This window comes from Podarcis melisellensis (genome assembly GCF_964234715.1).
Source record: "Podarcis melisellensis genome assembly, chromosome: 10".
In the NCBI taxonomy this organism is placed as follows: Eukaryota; Metazoa; Chordata; class Lepidosauria; order Squamata; family Lacertidae; genus Podarcis; species Podarcis melisellensis.
The window spans coordinates 2,417,406-2,431,407 of record NC_138542.1 but is presented as its reverse complement, the minus strand read 5'-3'; the positions used below and the strand labels follow the sequence as shown (position 1 = coordinate 2,431,407).

Genomic DNA, 14,002 nt, shown 5'->3' with positions numbered 1-14,002 from the left:
TCAGCATCAGTTTGCAACTTAAAAATAAGTCCTCAGAAGAATTCTCCATCATTTTATTGTGCATTTCTGCTTATATACATATTTTTGTATGCAGTTTTGTTAAACATTTGTACAGGAAATTTCCTAATATAATGTATTTCTATATTTTATTTTTACTAATATATGCATTTCTAGGCACACTTGCCCCTATATATGCATTTTGTACACATGATTTTGTTGGAAAACTGCATCGCAAAATTTGGAGAAGTGAGAATTCCCAAGATAGCTTTTGTTGTATCTTCAGCTGCTCCCCCACCCCACCCCCTCCCACAGTTCTCATTCTTATTTCTAACCTCCATTGTTTATGGTGGTGATAATTATATTACTGTTACTGTTGTCACAACCTGCCCTTTGCCCTAAGGCCCCAGTATGGGTTGCAACAATTAAACACAATTATATGCATTTGTTTTAAAGTGTGTCAAAATAGAAACAGATTTTATTGTTTCTTTATTGTGTACATTGGGTGAGAACACCTGAGGTGGAAGGTTGGCGCCTACACCTGGGGTTTTTCCTAGCTTATTTTTCTGGCAGCCCCATCTCACACTGCATTGAATGCTGTTTCTGAAGCTGTGCCGTGTTTTGAGATGGAGAGCCTGATAATTCATCCTCTGGAAAGAAGAGCTCAGAAGCCCTTCTGACATTATCATGGATGCTTGGAGGACAGTCATGATGCTCACTGAATGCAGCGAATGCCAACAAGGGGTGGGGTTTAAGTTCTGGCCCATACTTAGTCTTGCGTCAAACCAAAACATTTGGAATAGACTAGGGATGTTCCCCCCCACCCCATTTTCCAGAACCCTACTTTCTATGGGTCGTATCCAACACTGCTCACGTGCAGTTCATCTTGTGCCATGGGACTTCCTCTTCCTCTCCTTGCCTCCCCAGAATCTGCTCTGGAGGATCTCCAACCCTCTAGGGCAGAATTTGAGGGTGTGCAGGGGAGAGGATCGGAGGGAAAGTTTGGTTGTGCTAGTGGAAGTCTGCTATGCTAATGGAAGAACTGCATTGGGAAGGACGCTTGGCCTTTTCCCTTTCCTTGTGTAGCTTGAGGTTTCTCTCCCTTTCTATAACTTTCTACTGTTTTAAGGCAGCAGCAACTACTAGTTTAACCTAGCAAGTGTCTTTGGCCTGAGACTCTTTCTTTGCTCTAGTTTTCTGTTTGTGGTGCAATCCCTGGGAGAGCTCTTGCAGACAGGAAGAGTTTTCTTACCACAATCACACATACAAGCATTTGTTTTAGCCACACCAACCACAAGGTGGTAAGATCAGTAGCAATTTTCACCATGTGCATGCATGTGTAAGTGCGTGAGAGAAGACGAGGCAGAGAAACAGAGGACATGCAGGAAAAGGTAATATTAGGCTCTGATTTCTGCTACAAGCTGTTAGAAGAAGCAAAATCAATATATTTCAGTAAATTATTGACTCTCTACATACTTGATTGTTCAGTATTTATAATGTGACACACAAACATTAATCATTTTGTGTGCGAGTCTTTGCTGGGAACATTATGCTCTTACATAATTTTAATATAAAAGGTAAAGGTAAAGGTACCCCTGCCTGTACGAGCCAGTCTTGACAGACTCTGGGGTTGTGCGCCCATCTCACCTAAGAGGCCAGGGGCCAGCGCTGTCCGGAGACACTTCCGGGTCACGTGGCCAGCGTGACAAAGCTGCTCTGGCGAGCCAGAGCCGCACACGGAAACGCCGTTTACCTTCCCGCTGGTAAGCGGTCCCTATTTATCTACTTGCACCCAGAGGTGCTTTCGAACTGCTAGGTTGGCAGGCGCTGGGACCGAGCAGCGGGAGCGCAGCCCGCCGCAGGGATTCGAACCGCCGACGTTTCGATCGGCAAATCCTAGGCGCTGAGGCTTTAACCCACAGCGCCACCTGCGTCCCTAATTTTAATATAGTTCTCCCCTTATTTGTTGTTATTTTAAACAATGCTGACCATATAGCTAATAAATTTGCCTTTGGCTCCTTGTGGTGCAGTATAATTAGGGCAAACTGGCTTTATCTGGAAGCTTCAGGAATGAGTCGCCCTAGGAAATCACTTGATTGGCGGGGTTGAAATCTTCACAATTTACAAATGAGCGTTGTGTAGACATGGTTCAGCTGGTAGCCTTTAAGCAAGCAGCTCGGACTGGGACATTGTGCTTTGAGTGGTGGGTTGGTGTTAACCATCAGTACTCTTTTGTTTGGGGAGGGGGGAAACAGAAGGGGAAAGATGGAGATGGAGAAATGTTAAACGTGGGATCCACATTAAAGGTGTGACTCAGTCCCAGATCTGCAAATGTTGAACATAACTGGACTGAGCTTCCTCTGGGTCTCCTCCATTGATCATCACCTCTAAACATATATTCCCAGGTCCAAAACAGACAACTTGTCCATTGTAAGTAGCAATCATTGGAGCAGGCCAGCTGAGGGAGGAAATGGAATTTCCAAAACTTGATTAATGGTATATTGGTGTATTTTCAGCCATAAAGTCTTTCATTCATTCATTCATGTAGCAGTGCCCATGGTGTGGGCTGTTCAGACTGCATAGAAGCAGAGGGCAAAATGGGACGATGCATTTGGACTGTTCCAGGAGAGGTGGAGTCCTGTTCATTTGCTCTGCCTCAAATTGACACACTGCCTGTCATTTAACAAGGCAAGTAACAATGAGAATGTGGTGCAGTTTGCGTTTGCTTCTAAGAACTCAGCATCCATAATTAGAATGTTTAATGGGTGGGGAACTCAGGCTCTCAGAAGAAATGCCAAGTTCTCTTTCTTCCTTGCCCAGAGCACTGCGTTCCTACCAATGTTATCTTCAATAGCCAGGGGTACAGCCTCATTCTCAGTTATGTACTGGAGAGGCTGAGGTCTGACAGATATCAGCTAGGAAAAACAAACACCTTCCAGACCACACTGTAAGAACACCCTCCAGTATCTGGATGGGCAGTAGAGAGTCTGATCTGATGGAAACAGGTTGAATAACTTTAAAGGAACAGTCTTCGGCTGGTGTTTTTAAGCTAAGCGCAGGCTTAGCCACTGAGCCCAAATCCAGGCATGTTGTGAACAGTCCAGGATTGTGGAATGCAGGCATGGGGACTTCTAATTAAAGGAATGAGGCTCGCTTGCTTCTGTGATTTAATGATTTCAAAGACCTGCTTGTTTCTTTCAATTTGCTGTTTTAGCCACACCCAAAATAGATTTGTAAAGACTGGAACACAGGCTACAGGGAGAGCTTCAGAAAGCTTACCTGCTGCCCCAAATGGCCTTCCTGTGGTGAGCTCTTAATGTTTTGCAGAGATATATGATGAACCTTTTGACTTGGTTGTCTGACTGAGACTTCAAATGGGGTTGGACACCATACATGGCTGGCAGCCTGTGTTTGACTTGGGGAGTTGCAAGTTGCTTAGGCCTGTTTTAGGAGCATTTGCCTCATGCAGCTTGGCGACAATGTTGTGATTTTCTACCCTCCCAGTCTGTGGAGGGGGAGGGGGTTTCGCTGCTGCTGGAAAGGGCATAGAGACTCACAACTTGATGGCTAATCCCTACAACAACCCCATTCAGCACAGAGTTGGCTCAGCGAAGCCCATTTGCGGGGCTAGTGCTACTGTTAGGCAAAGTGCTAAGGGACAGTGGCAGCAGCTCCTCCCTTGGGCTGCTGTTCTGAAGCCTCTCCAACATGGGTGAATCAGGCCGCAAAACTAATTCCTCACAGGTAAAGACAGCAAAAAGGAGGATAAAAAGCTTGCATAAAACCACAAAATATACTGTGACTTGTAGCAAATAATCAGCTCTGATCATGCCTCAGTTCTTCAGGTCTGCAGGACCTGTATCAGAAGATGCAGCAGGTATCATCGTAGCGCCCATTATGTTTGGCTTATGTACTGGTCTTAAGGAAAAGGTTCCATTAACGCTGATTCTGCGTGTGCTCAGGGGCACCGTGCACCTTTGTGGGGAAGGATGCCATGTGCTGCTTTGCTTCAGGCAGTAAAATTTATTGGGCTGGCCCTGTCTATTGATTTCAGTGGGCTTAGTTTCACACAGGATCAATTTTTTATGTCCATGAGGGTGACCTCTGACCACCTAGACGCAACCTACTGCAACCTTTAACGTTGCTAATCCCACCCAGGTTTTTACATTTTGCATCTTCCTCTAGAGCTGCTGCCTGTGACTGCATCCATGAATTCCCAGCCAGTTGGTTTCCCAAGACTCCTTAAGAAAGAACAAATTGGATGTGTTTGTACTTGGCCCATTCACAGACCTCAGTTTGGTTCTTAGATAATATGACTGTTTTTTTTTCTGGACAAGGACCCTCCAAAATGAGTCAGGGGCTTGGTAGGGTGTTGAAAAGCCAGGTTATTAATATTGAAAATAGTCTGTTCCTTTCAAACACACATAAGGTATAAAGGGAAGTGGAATTGTACACACATACACACACACCTACATGTACTTTGAAATGCTGTGTGTGATATAAAAGAGCTCAGCAGCCATTACTGTATACGGCTTGGCAACCAGAATATCCAAGAGTGAATCTTTCTTTTTAAAAAATGGGAATGAGACTTTTAACCACAGATATTCTCAAATTACAGTATCTATGCATTCCACTAGTGCTGAGAATTATAAAGATACCTTTGAAATGCAGACATTTTATAAAGGAATCTGTGTTTAATTATATGTTAATGCTTTCAAACCTGCAGAATGCTACAGGCAGCTCCCCGTTTACATGTGTTCAATATGTGCGCAGCTGTGTATACGCACATCACGCCGAACCCAGAATGACCCGGAAACACCATAAAGATGTCACTGAAGCATCACCAAAGAACAGGGATGGGGTGCAGGGTAGAGTGGAGTGGGGCGGAGCAGGGTGTTTGCAGGCTTACTCAATGGATTTCAGTTATATGTGACTTCACCGGTGCCTGCAGGGCCTCAGAATGTAAGCCCTGTGCAAACGGGGCTGCCTGCATTAGCTGGCAGTGAGCATGCATGTGGGCGGGTGTAGAATTTCTGCAGCTGAACCGGAGCACTCTGTGCCCTTGGGACCAGCCCACCCAGTGACCTTCCAGTGAGGATGCATGAGCGGAAGGAGGGCAGTTCCCGTTTAAGTGATTAACTGATGCCCATTTTACTGCACTGTTGAAAAGCTTCTGAAAACAGCCTGAGCAGTATTGAGGGAAAATGCTGGAGCTTCCATTTTGAAGGTGGTTGTGTGTGGCATTGTTCAGAGAAGTTGCTATTTTTCAACCTAGCCTGCTCCAAAAGGTTGTTGTGATGCTTTTGTTGGCTCCTTGGAGGAAAGATGGGATAGATGTGAAATTGAAATTGATGCAACTGGAGGAAAAGGCATGGTGGATGTTGCTTCATCCTCATCATACAGTTGGAAGAGACCACAAGGGCCATCGAGTCCAACCCCCTGCCAAGCAGGAAACACCATCAGAGCCTCTGCTTAAAAACCTCCAAAGAAGGAGACTCCACCACACTCCTTGGCAGCAAATTCCACTGTCGAACAGCTCTTACTGTCAGGAAGTTCTTCCTAATGTTTAGGTGGAATCTTCTTTCTTGTAGTTTGGATCCATTGCTCCGTGTCCGCTTCTCTGGAGCAGCAGAAAACAACCTTTCTCCCTCCTCTATGTGACATCCTTTTATATATTTGAACATGGCTATCATATCACCCCTAACCTCCTCTTCTCCAGGCTAAGCATGCCCAGCTCCCTTAGTCGTTCCTCATAAGGCATCGTTTCCAGGCCTTTGACCATTTTGGTTGCCCTCCTCTGGACACGTTCCAGTTTGTCAGTGTCCTTCTTGAACTGTGGTGCCCAGAACCGGACACAGTACTGCAGGTGAGGTCTGGCCAGAGCAGAATACAGTGGCACTATTACTTCCCTTGATCTAGATGCTATACTCCTATTGATGCAGCCCAGAATTGCATTGGCTTTTTTAGCTGCCGCGTTACACTGTTGGCTCATGTCAAGTTTGTGGTCAACCAAGACTCCAGATCCTTTTCACATGTACTGCTCTCAAGCCAGGTGTCACCCATCTTGTATTTGTGCCTCTCATTTTTTTTGCCCAAGTGCAATACTTTACATTTCTCCCTGTTAAAATTCATCTTGTTTGTTTTGGCCCAGTTCTCTAATCTGTCAAGGTCATTTTGAAGTGTGATCCTGTCCTCTGGGGTGTTAGCCACCCCTCCCAGTTTGGTGTCATCTGCAAATTTGATCAGGATGCCCTTGAGTCCATCATCCAAGTCGTTGATAAAGATGTTGAATAAGACCGGGCCCAAGACAGAACCCTGTGGCACCCCACTAGTCACTCTTCTCCAGGATGAAGAGGAACCATTGATGAGCACCCTTTGGGTTCGGTCAGTCCGCCAGCTACAAATCCACTGAGTGGTAGCATAGTCAAGACTGCATTTTACCAGCTTCTTTACAAGAATATCATGGGGCACCTTGTCAAATGCCTTGCTGAAATCAAGGTAGGCTACATCCACTGCGTTCCCTTCATCTACCAGGGTTGTAATTCTGTCAAAAAACGAGATCAGGTTAGTCTGACATGACTTATTTTTCAGAAATCCATGCTCCCCAAGTTTGTGGGGAGAATATATAATCTCAGCTCTTTATTGCATATACATTCTGATTTGTTTGCAGGGAGGTTATATGAGGTCAATCAGTTGTGATGCCACACTTTTCCAGGGGACTTTTCTTACTTCAAAAAGTCTTTCTTTTTTGGAAGCAGGTTTCTTTGTTGTTGTAGTTGCTGCTGCTGCTGCTGCTGTTAAACCTTCTATACTGCCCTTCATCCAAAGATCACAGGACAATAAAAACACAAAAACATATACCATGATGACAAACAAAAATAATACCCCCACAGTCTAAAAGACCAGACATGGTTTAATTAGCCAAAGGCCAGGGAGAAGAGGAACATTTTTGCCTGCCACCTAAAGATGTCTAATGAAGGCGTCAGGGGAGCCTCCCTGGGGAGGGAGAGCATTCCAAAAAGGGGAGCCAGCACAGAAAACGCCTCTTCTCGTGTTGCTGCCCTCCAGATTTTTGTGGAGGAGGCACCCAAAGAAGGGTCTCAGATGATAAGCATAGGGTCCTTGAGGTATTGCGGACCTGAGCCATTTAAGGCTTTATAGGCCAAATCCAGCACCTTGAATTGGAGTTTCTTGTGCAGATGTGCCAGATCCACTTCACTTGCCTAACCAGAATTTTCTGGGTGCAATTTTAGCACCAAATTCAGCAAAATAGTAAAAGTTTAGAAGGGCTCACTGTCTCCCTCGTCCTGTACCTTTTTTCCTGGCATATGGCTTTCAAGTCGACTTTCCCACTGGACTTAAGCATTTGTTAGCTCAACTGGGGGTGAACATCCAGGGCTTGGTTATAGTTGTAGCTAAAGTCAAATTTCAAATCCTTTTCTGTTTTATGGTTCTGTATTTTAGCTACAGTTTATTCCTTAGAATGCACTGCCGATGAAAATCTGTCTACCTCAGTGAGATTTGCAGTTGAGGATACTTAAGACATGATGTTATTGTAGAGAGGAAGAGGACACAATCATTAAGAAATTTCAGCTTCACTTCAGCAAAGCACAAGCTTGCTTGTTGGCAAAGTTCATTCTTCAAAGTAGGAAGTTTCTTTGCTACGGAGGTATCTGATTTCTAATAGTTTTGCTTTTTTCTGCCAAATATTTTGTAATTAAAGAGATATGGTAGTAATAAATCGCATTGTGAATACAATTGATTTGATGATATCTTTTTACTGGATCAGCTTCTTAGGAGATTAAAAATTTGCAAGACCAAAAGAGAAAGATTACTAAATGTATGAAAGTACTTTGAGCCCTGGTTTTTTTTTCTTATTCTGTAAGCATTTTTTCTGTTTTATTTGAGAGGAAGCATTAGCTTTTAGAAGTTGACTACATCAGACATACACAAACTACAAAGCAGAGTACTTCTTAACTTTATTGACTCAGACTATGGCTTCAATTGGAACTTAAATCATATTAAAATCAAACTTGAGCTGCTTGAAATGCAGATGGACTTGTTTCCTAAAACAGGTCACACTATAGTAATTTTTTTCCTGAGCTACACACACCACTCCTGAATATTGTTGGGCAAAGTCATGGCTCAATGATTCCCATCTGAAGGGGTGACAGTCCTGTCTAAGTTCTCCCCTCCATAGGGTAGGCTGAGAGACAGGGAATGGCCCAAGCTCACTCAGTGAGCTTCATGGCCGAGAAGGGATTTGAACTCGGGCCAATAAATAAATATAAATATCAGAGAGGCACTGAATGTTCCCCAAACTTGAAAAGAACCCCCCACATACCTGAAGCTATATTTTCCATGCATTTTTCAATAGGCATTGATTCTAGCCATTCAGGAATAATGTTATCAGTGTGGTGATACCGTTATGCCATGTAGACAATCAGATTTGGTTACAAGACAAGACATTGAAGGCAATTCAGAGCGAGGGAATGGCTTTCAACATTCACTCTTCATGGGTGATCATGGGCTTCTGGGAATAATTTTGACAGCATGATAACACCATAGCTAATCAGATTTGGCTTTATGATGGTACCCCGAGGCTAAATCAGAGTGAGGGCAATGTTTTCTGTTCCCACGCAGAATAGCAAACAATTTTGCTTATTTACTGCTTCCCCCCACAAAGTTTCTGAAAGGGAGAGTGCTTTTCAGCAGGGTTGAATGCCTTAATAAATATGCTCTTTGCCATTGTAATTTTCTTTTAAAATTCTGATTAAAATGGGACTTCTTTCTTTTGTAGGCTAGCAAAATGGGTTATGGAAATGTATAGAGCTGTTCCAATTAACAGAATTTGCATTTTGTAAATTTGTAAATTTAGTGATGCTTTCAGCAGGCAGAAATCTCAAGGAACATCTTGTTTGAGAGGATATTGGACAGGACTGTTTGTAGCTGTTGGAACTACTTTTAAAAAGTGTGTATGTGTGTTGCCCGGCACACTCATTCACACACAGGATCCTTTTATGTGTGCTGCGTCCAAAAGCTACCATAGATTTTACAGTCGAGTGATCACTTAGCAGGAGGCTGGCCTATGATTTGCAATGTATAGTCTATGTGTTTCCCAGGATGCACAAGGGTTATTTTCTTGGATGCCTCCAGCTCATGTTTGCAGTTGCTCACAAGATGAATGGGTTAGGCACTAAGCTGCCAAGATGTTTTGTGGAGCAATGCAAAACAATTGCCCTCTTCTTTGTGTGATCCTAAGCTGAAAAATTCACTGTGTAAACATTTGGGCCAGCAGTCGTTAAATGAGATTGTAAGCTTTACATTGATGTCAGAGGTAAATAGAAAATCATTTCTTAATACAAACATTCCAAGATCTGGGAGTTGCCAAGTAACTTCCTTTAAGAGGAATTTCCTTTCTTCTAGGGTGATTGAATGCCATGTACGTGTCATTGTTAAGTCCCAGAAAGAGAGAGAGAGAGAAAGCAGATAGAGTATTCAACACACAAAATCATATATAGGGGGGAAACGTATGTCCTGTATTGCTGAACATATTTCTGTATGGCTGTGTTTCCATATGAATGTTTTTTATCATCCATCATAGCTCAGTCAGTAGAGCATGAGACTGTTAATCTCAGAGCTGTGGGCTTGAGACTCACATTAGGCAAAACATCCCTAAATTGCAGGGGTTGGACTAGATGACTGTTGGGGTCCCTTCCAATTCTATGATTCTTTGTCCCATAGAAGTTTACAGTTTACACTCAATAATTTGCAGTATTAAGAAATGGACTTTCACAAGGACTTTCAGAGTCATTCAGTCCTTTTTCTGATCAGGCCTTTGGCTGTTAATTAAATATTATACCTTTTGGTGGTGGTGGAGTGTTTTGATTTATTTTAAAAAAACAGAATTATAATAATTTTAATAATAATAAAGTAACTTCTGATATCATATAATTTTGTATATACATAATTGTATGAAATTTTGCCTATTAGACACATTTTTGCACAGCAATTTTCTCCAATATAACACTTCTTATGTTAATTTTGTTAATATATTTACACTTTACTGTAGTATCTGCATTGTTGTGCACATTACTTTGCAGGGAACTGCCTTGCAAAATTTGGAAAATTGTGAATTTTGAAGGATGGCTGTGTTTCAGATGGCACAGAAAGTGCAAATTAGGCAGGTTCACCTTTAAATGAGAACTGAATTGAATTTCTTCCCCCATCCCTACATCTCATACCTGTTTACTAAAGAAAAGAAACAGGCATGCAAAAACCAAGAAGTGATTCTCACTTCTCAAAATCATTTTCAAGATTACTTCCTGCGTCTTTTGCAACAAGGGTGTTTCCTTTTTTGCAAGGCAAAAAACTAGTCTGCCTGAATTTATAGGGTGGCTCATGTGTTCAACTCATAATATTACCGTTAAAATAAAGGGCTTTCAAGCACTTTAAACTGTACTTTGTAGGAGGACCCTCGTCCCTGCAGTGCAAACTAGTTTCATAGAATCATAGGATCTTCGAGTTGGAATGAACCCCAGGGGTCATCTCGCCCAACCCGCTGCAATGCAGGAATCCAAGCTGAAACATCCATGACAGAAGATCATCCAACCTCTGCTTAAAAACCTTCAAGAAAGGAGAGTCCACTACCACCCAACTCCCTCAGTCGTTCCACCTAAGGCTTGGTTTTCAGAACTTGTATCATCTTGGTCACCCTCCTCTGCACACGTTGCAGCTTGTCAGTATCCTTGGGTGCAGCTCATCTGAATTCATATAAAGTAGCCAGGTGTTCCCTTACCACTCTTTCCTCATCTTGTGCTGCAACTTCATCCTTACATTATTTATTCTGCTATCACTAGGTTGGGCATTGACTCCTTTTGGGTGAAGACAGAGGCAAAGTAAGTGTTGAATATTTCCACCCTCTGTCACCAAATAGCATTTCTCTGTCTTCTCCACATAGAGGACCTATTACTTGCTTGTTCTTCCCCTTGCTTCAAGCATTACCCAATAAATCTTTTTTTTAAACCTCTCTTGCAATCCTGAGCTCATTCTGAGCTTTAGCCAGCTGGCTACTTGTGATTTCCCCTTTCTTCCATTTCTTATACATGCCCTTTGTAACTCTCAGCTCATCTGTAAGCTCCTTATGCAGCCACACTGGTTTCCACTTTTCTTTCTTGTGGGAATTGTCTGCATTTGGGCCTTCAGTATTTCTCCTTTTAGAAACTCCCATCTTCTCTTTGAGTAATTTTGACCATGGGATCTCACTCACTTGGCCTTCTTAAACTCCAGAGTGCATGTCCAACTACACTCAGCTTTTCCTTGCCTCTGAATCATGAAACCCAGGGGAACATGATCACTTCCTCCCAAGTTTCTGAGTACTTCCACATACCTGATCAGTTCCTCCCTGTTGGTGAGGATCAGGTCCAAGATAGATGATCCCCTGATTGTTTCTTCCACCCTCTGGGAAACGAAATTGTCAGCGAGGCAATGGAGGAATTTGTCAGAACTTACATTCTTGGCAGAGTTTGAGTCCTAACAGATATCGGGGAAGTTGAAGTCCCCTATGATTACTATTTCTCTCTTCTTTGAATGTTTGGTAATCTGCTCTAGTAAGGCATCATGCAAGTCTTCAGTCTGGCTTGGTGGTCTATAGCAGACATCCACAGTAAGGTCACTGTTGTTTCTCTCTCTTACAATTTTTATCCATATACTCTCAATCTGCTTTTCATGCTCCAGGTTATGGATTTCTTCACAAGTGTACACATCCTTTACATATAATGCTACTCCTCCCTTCCTGTTTTGCCTATTTCTTTTTCTACATCCCAGTCATGAATCTTATCCCACCAGGTTTCAGTAATGCCTATCAGGTTGCATTTGCCATTCTATACTAAAAGCTCTAGTTCATCTTGCTAGTTTCCCATACTGCGTGCATTTGTGTAGAGACAACTGAAGCAATGAGTCCTTCCCTCCAGCTGCTTCCTTCTTGTGGTTTCTTGCCCTTTAGTGGGTTTCTGGAGCATTACCTCAGTTTCCTGTGCACCAATCAAGCTGTTATTCCAAGTACCAGGTCTGTCATCTGTAATGTTGTTTCCCTCCCTCTCAAGATTTCATTTAAAGCTCTGCTGATCAGATTCATGAGACTCTTAGCAAACACATATTTGCCAAAAACTGTGATATGCAGCCCATCTCTTGCCAGAAGTCCTTCCTCAAGGAAGTGGAGATCATGGTCCAAGAAGCCAAACCGTTCCTGACACCACTACCTGTGCAGCCAGTTGTCTCCCTCCAGTATTTTCTTCTCTCTTCCTGGGCCACGACCTTCCACAGGAAGGAGTGATGAAAAGACCACCTGTGCCCCAAGGCTCTTCAGCTTCCTGCCCAGAGTCTCATAATTCCATGCTATGCATTGAAGGCTGTCTGTGGCGGGATTATTTGTATCCATATGAATCAGAAGGAAGGGGTAGTGGTCAGTGGGCTTTGTAAGGCTTTATAAGACTTCTCTGTCATATTGTGAATCTTTGAACCTTTCACAGCCACCTTGGCGTATTCTAAGGCTATCAACTCCTGCGAACTGCCCTGAGATCTTTTGATGAAGAACTGTATATAATAATAATAATAATAATAATAATAATAATAATAATAATAACAACAACAACAACAACAACAATAATATAATTAGTAATAGCAGCTCCTCTGGCCCATAATCAGTGTCCAAGGTGAGAGCATGGAAGTGATTTTGCAGCTCCAGTGACAAAGTGTGGTTTGTGACTTTCCTACTTCTGTGCGTCACATTCCTCCAGGCGTTTGTCTCTTGCAATGAGCGATCTTTCTGCTCCCTAGGGACACCCCACCTTTGCTGCCGTTCCAGCACAGTCCTCTCAGCTCTATTGAGAAACTCTGTGTCTTATCCTGTAGCTCTGTGTGGCTTGGTGGGCCTCAAGTTGCTGTACCTTCTCTTCCAGCAAGGCAACCAGCTTGCACTTTCTACAAGTGAAATAAACCATATAATATCATAATGAATCTCTCCACTGAGCAGTTACTTTCCTTTTCCTTTCTCTGACTGTGAGAAAGTTCAGAGTGTGATTCCTTGGCTTATCCCTTGAGGTATTCTGAGGGCACCAGCACAACAGAGCCATTCAGGTGGACTAGCACGTTCTGAATGTGTCAAGTGCAGAAATCTCTGTGTGATAAGAGAGCAGTGGATCGTTTCTGCTCTTCCTGTGCAATGAAATACTTTGACACACAGACATAACAGTTGGGCTTTGTTATCAGAAGAATGTTGAAAGCAGCCCTGGCATTCCTTCATGAGCTCATAAACAAGCCAGGAAGTCAAGAAATGTTCTACTGCTGTAGATCTTCTCTTGTTCGGTAGCCTTTTTTTCTGCTCTGCAACATAATAAAATAGCGGTGATGTGTTAGTTTTATATACCTACGTTTATTTTTTGTAAGGGAGCATTTAAACATTTCACCATCGACCTGTGGTCTGAAGTAATGTTAATTCATCATCAGAAACATCACTTTGCACTGCTGATTACATACCTGTTTTCTAATGTGATCCAATGGCAACATCTTTCTGTGTTCTTGGTGGTATTACAGATTCTATAAAATATACTTGTGCATTATTTTAAAACATTATACATCACTGCTGATTATTGGTTCCTCTACCCCTGTTTTCCATCCAGACTTATTTAGCTGATAAGATGCCTCACTTTTCAGGTGCATGTAATCAAACCACCTCACCTTGCTCTACCTTGTTCCTTCCAATCCAGATATACCACTATGCTTATAAGTTTTGTGTGAGCTTGCGTTCAAATCTGAAACTAAGAGACATGAGTTCAAGTCACAGCCCAGCTACAGATTTTTTTTTTTTGAAGTGCTTATGGCTCCTCAACAGTAAAGTAGGAATAATAGCAATTTACCACTTGAAAAAGGATATGTATCAAATTGGCCATTATCGCAAGTGATAGTTGCTTGAAAATCCCAATGATAATTGTCAGGGGATCTTCCA

At 42.7% G+C, this 14,002-nt stretch overlaps 1 protein-coding gene across 8 annotated transcripts in view; it reads left to right on the top strand.

The window, feature by feature from the left end:
• The window catches only part of FRMD4A (FERM domain containing 4A), a gene marked incomplete at its 5' end in the record, with an annotated part of 413,106 nt that overhangs the window by 231,192 nt on the left and 167,912 nt on the right, over positions 1-14,002 (top strand). The gene's annotated exons all lie outside the window — the stretch shown is intronic.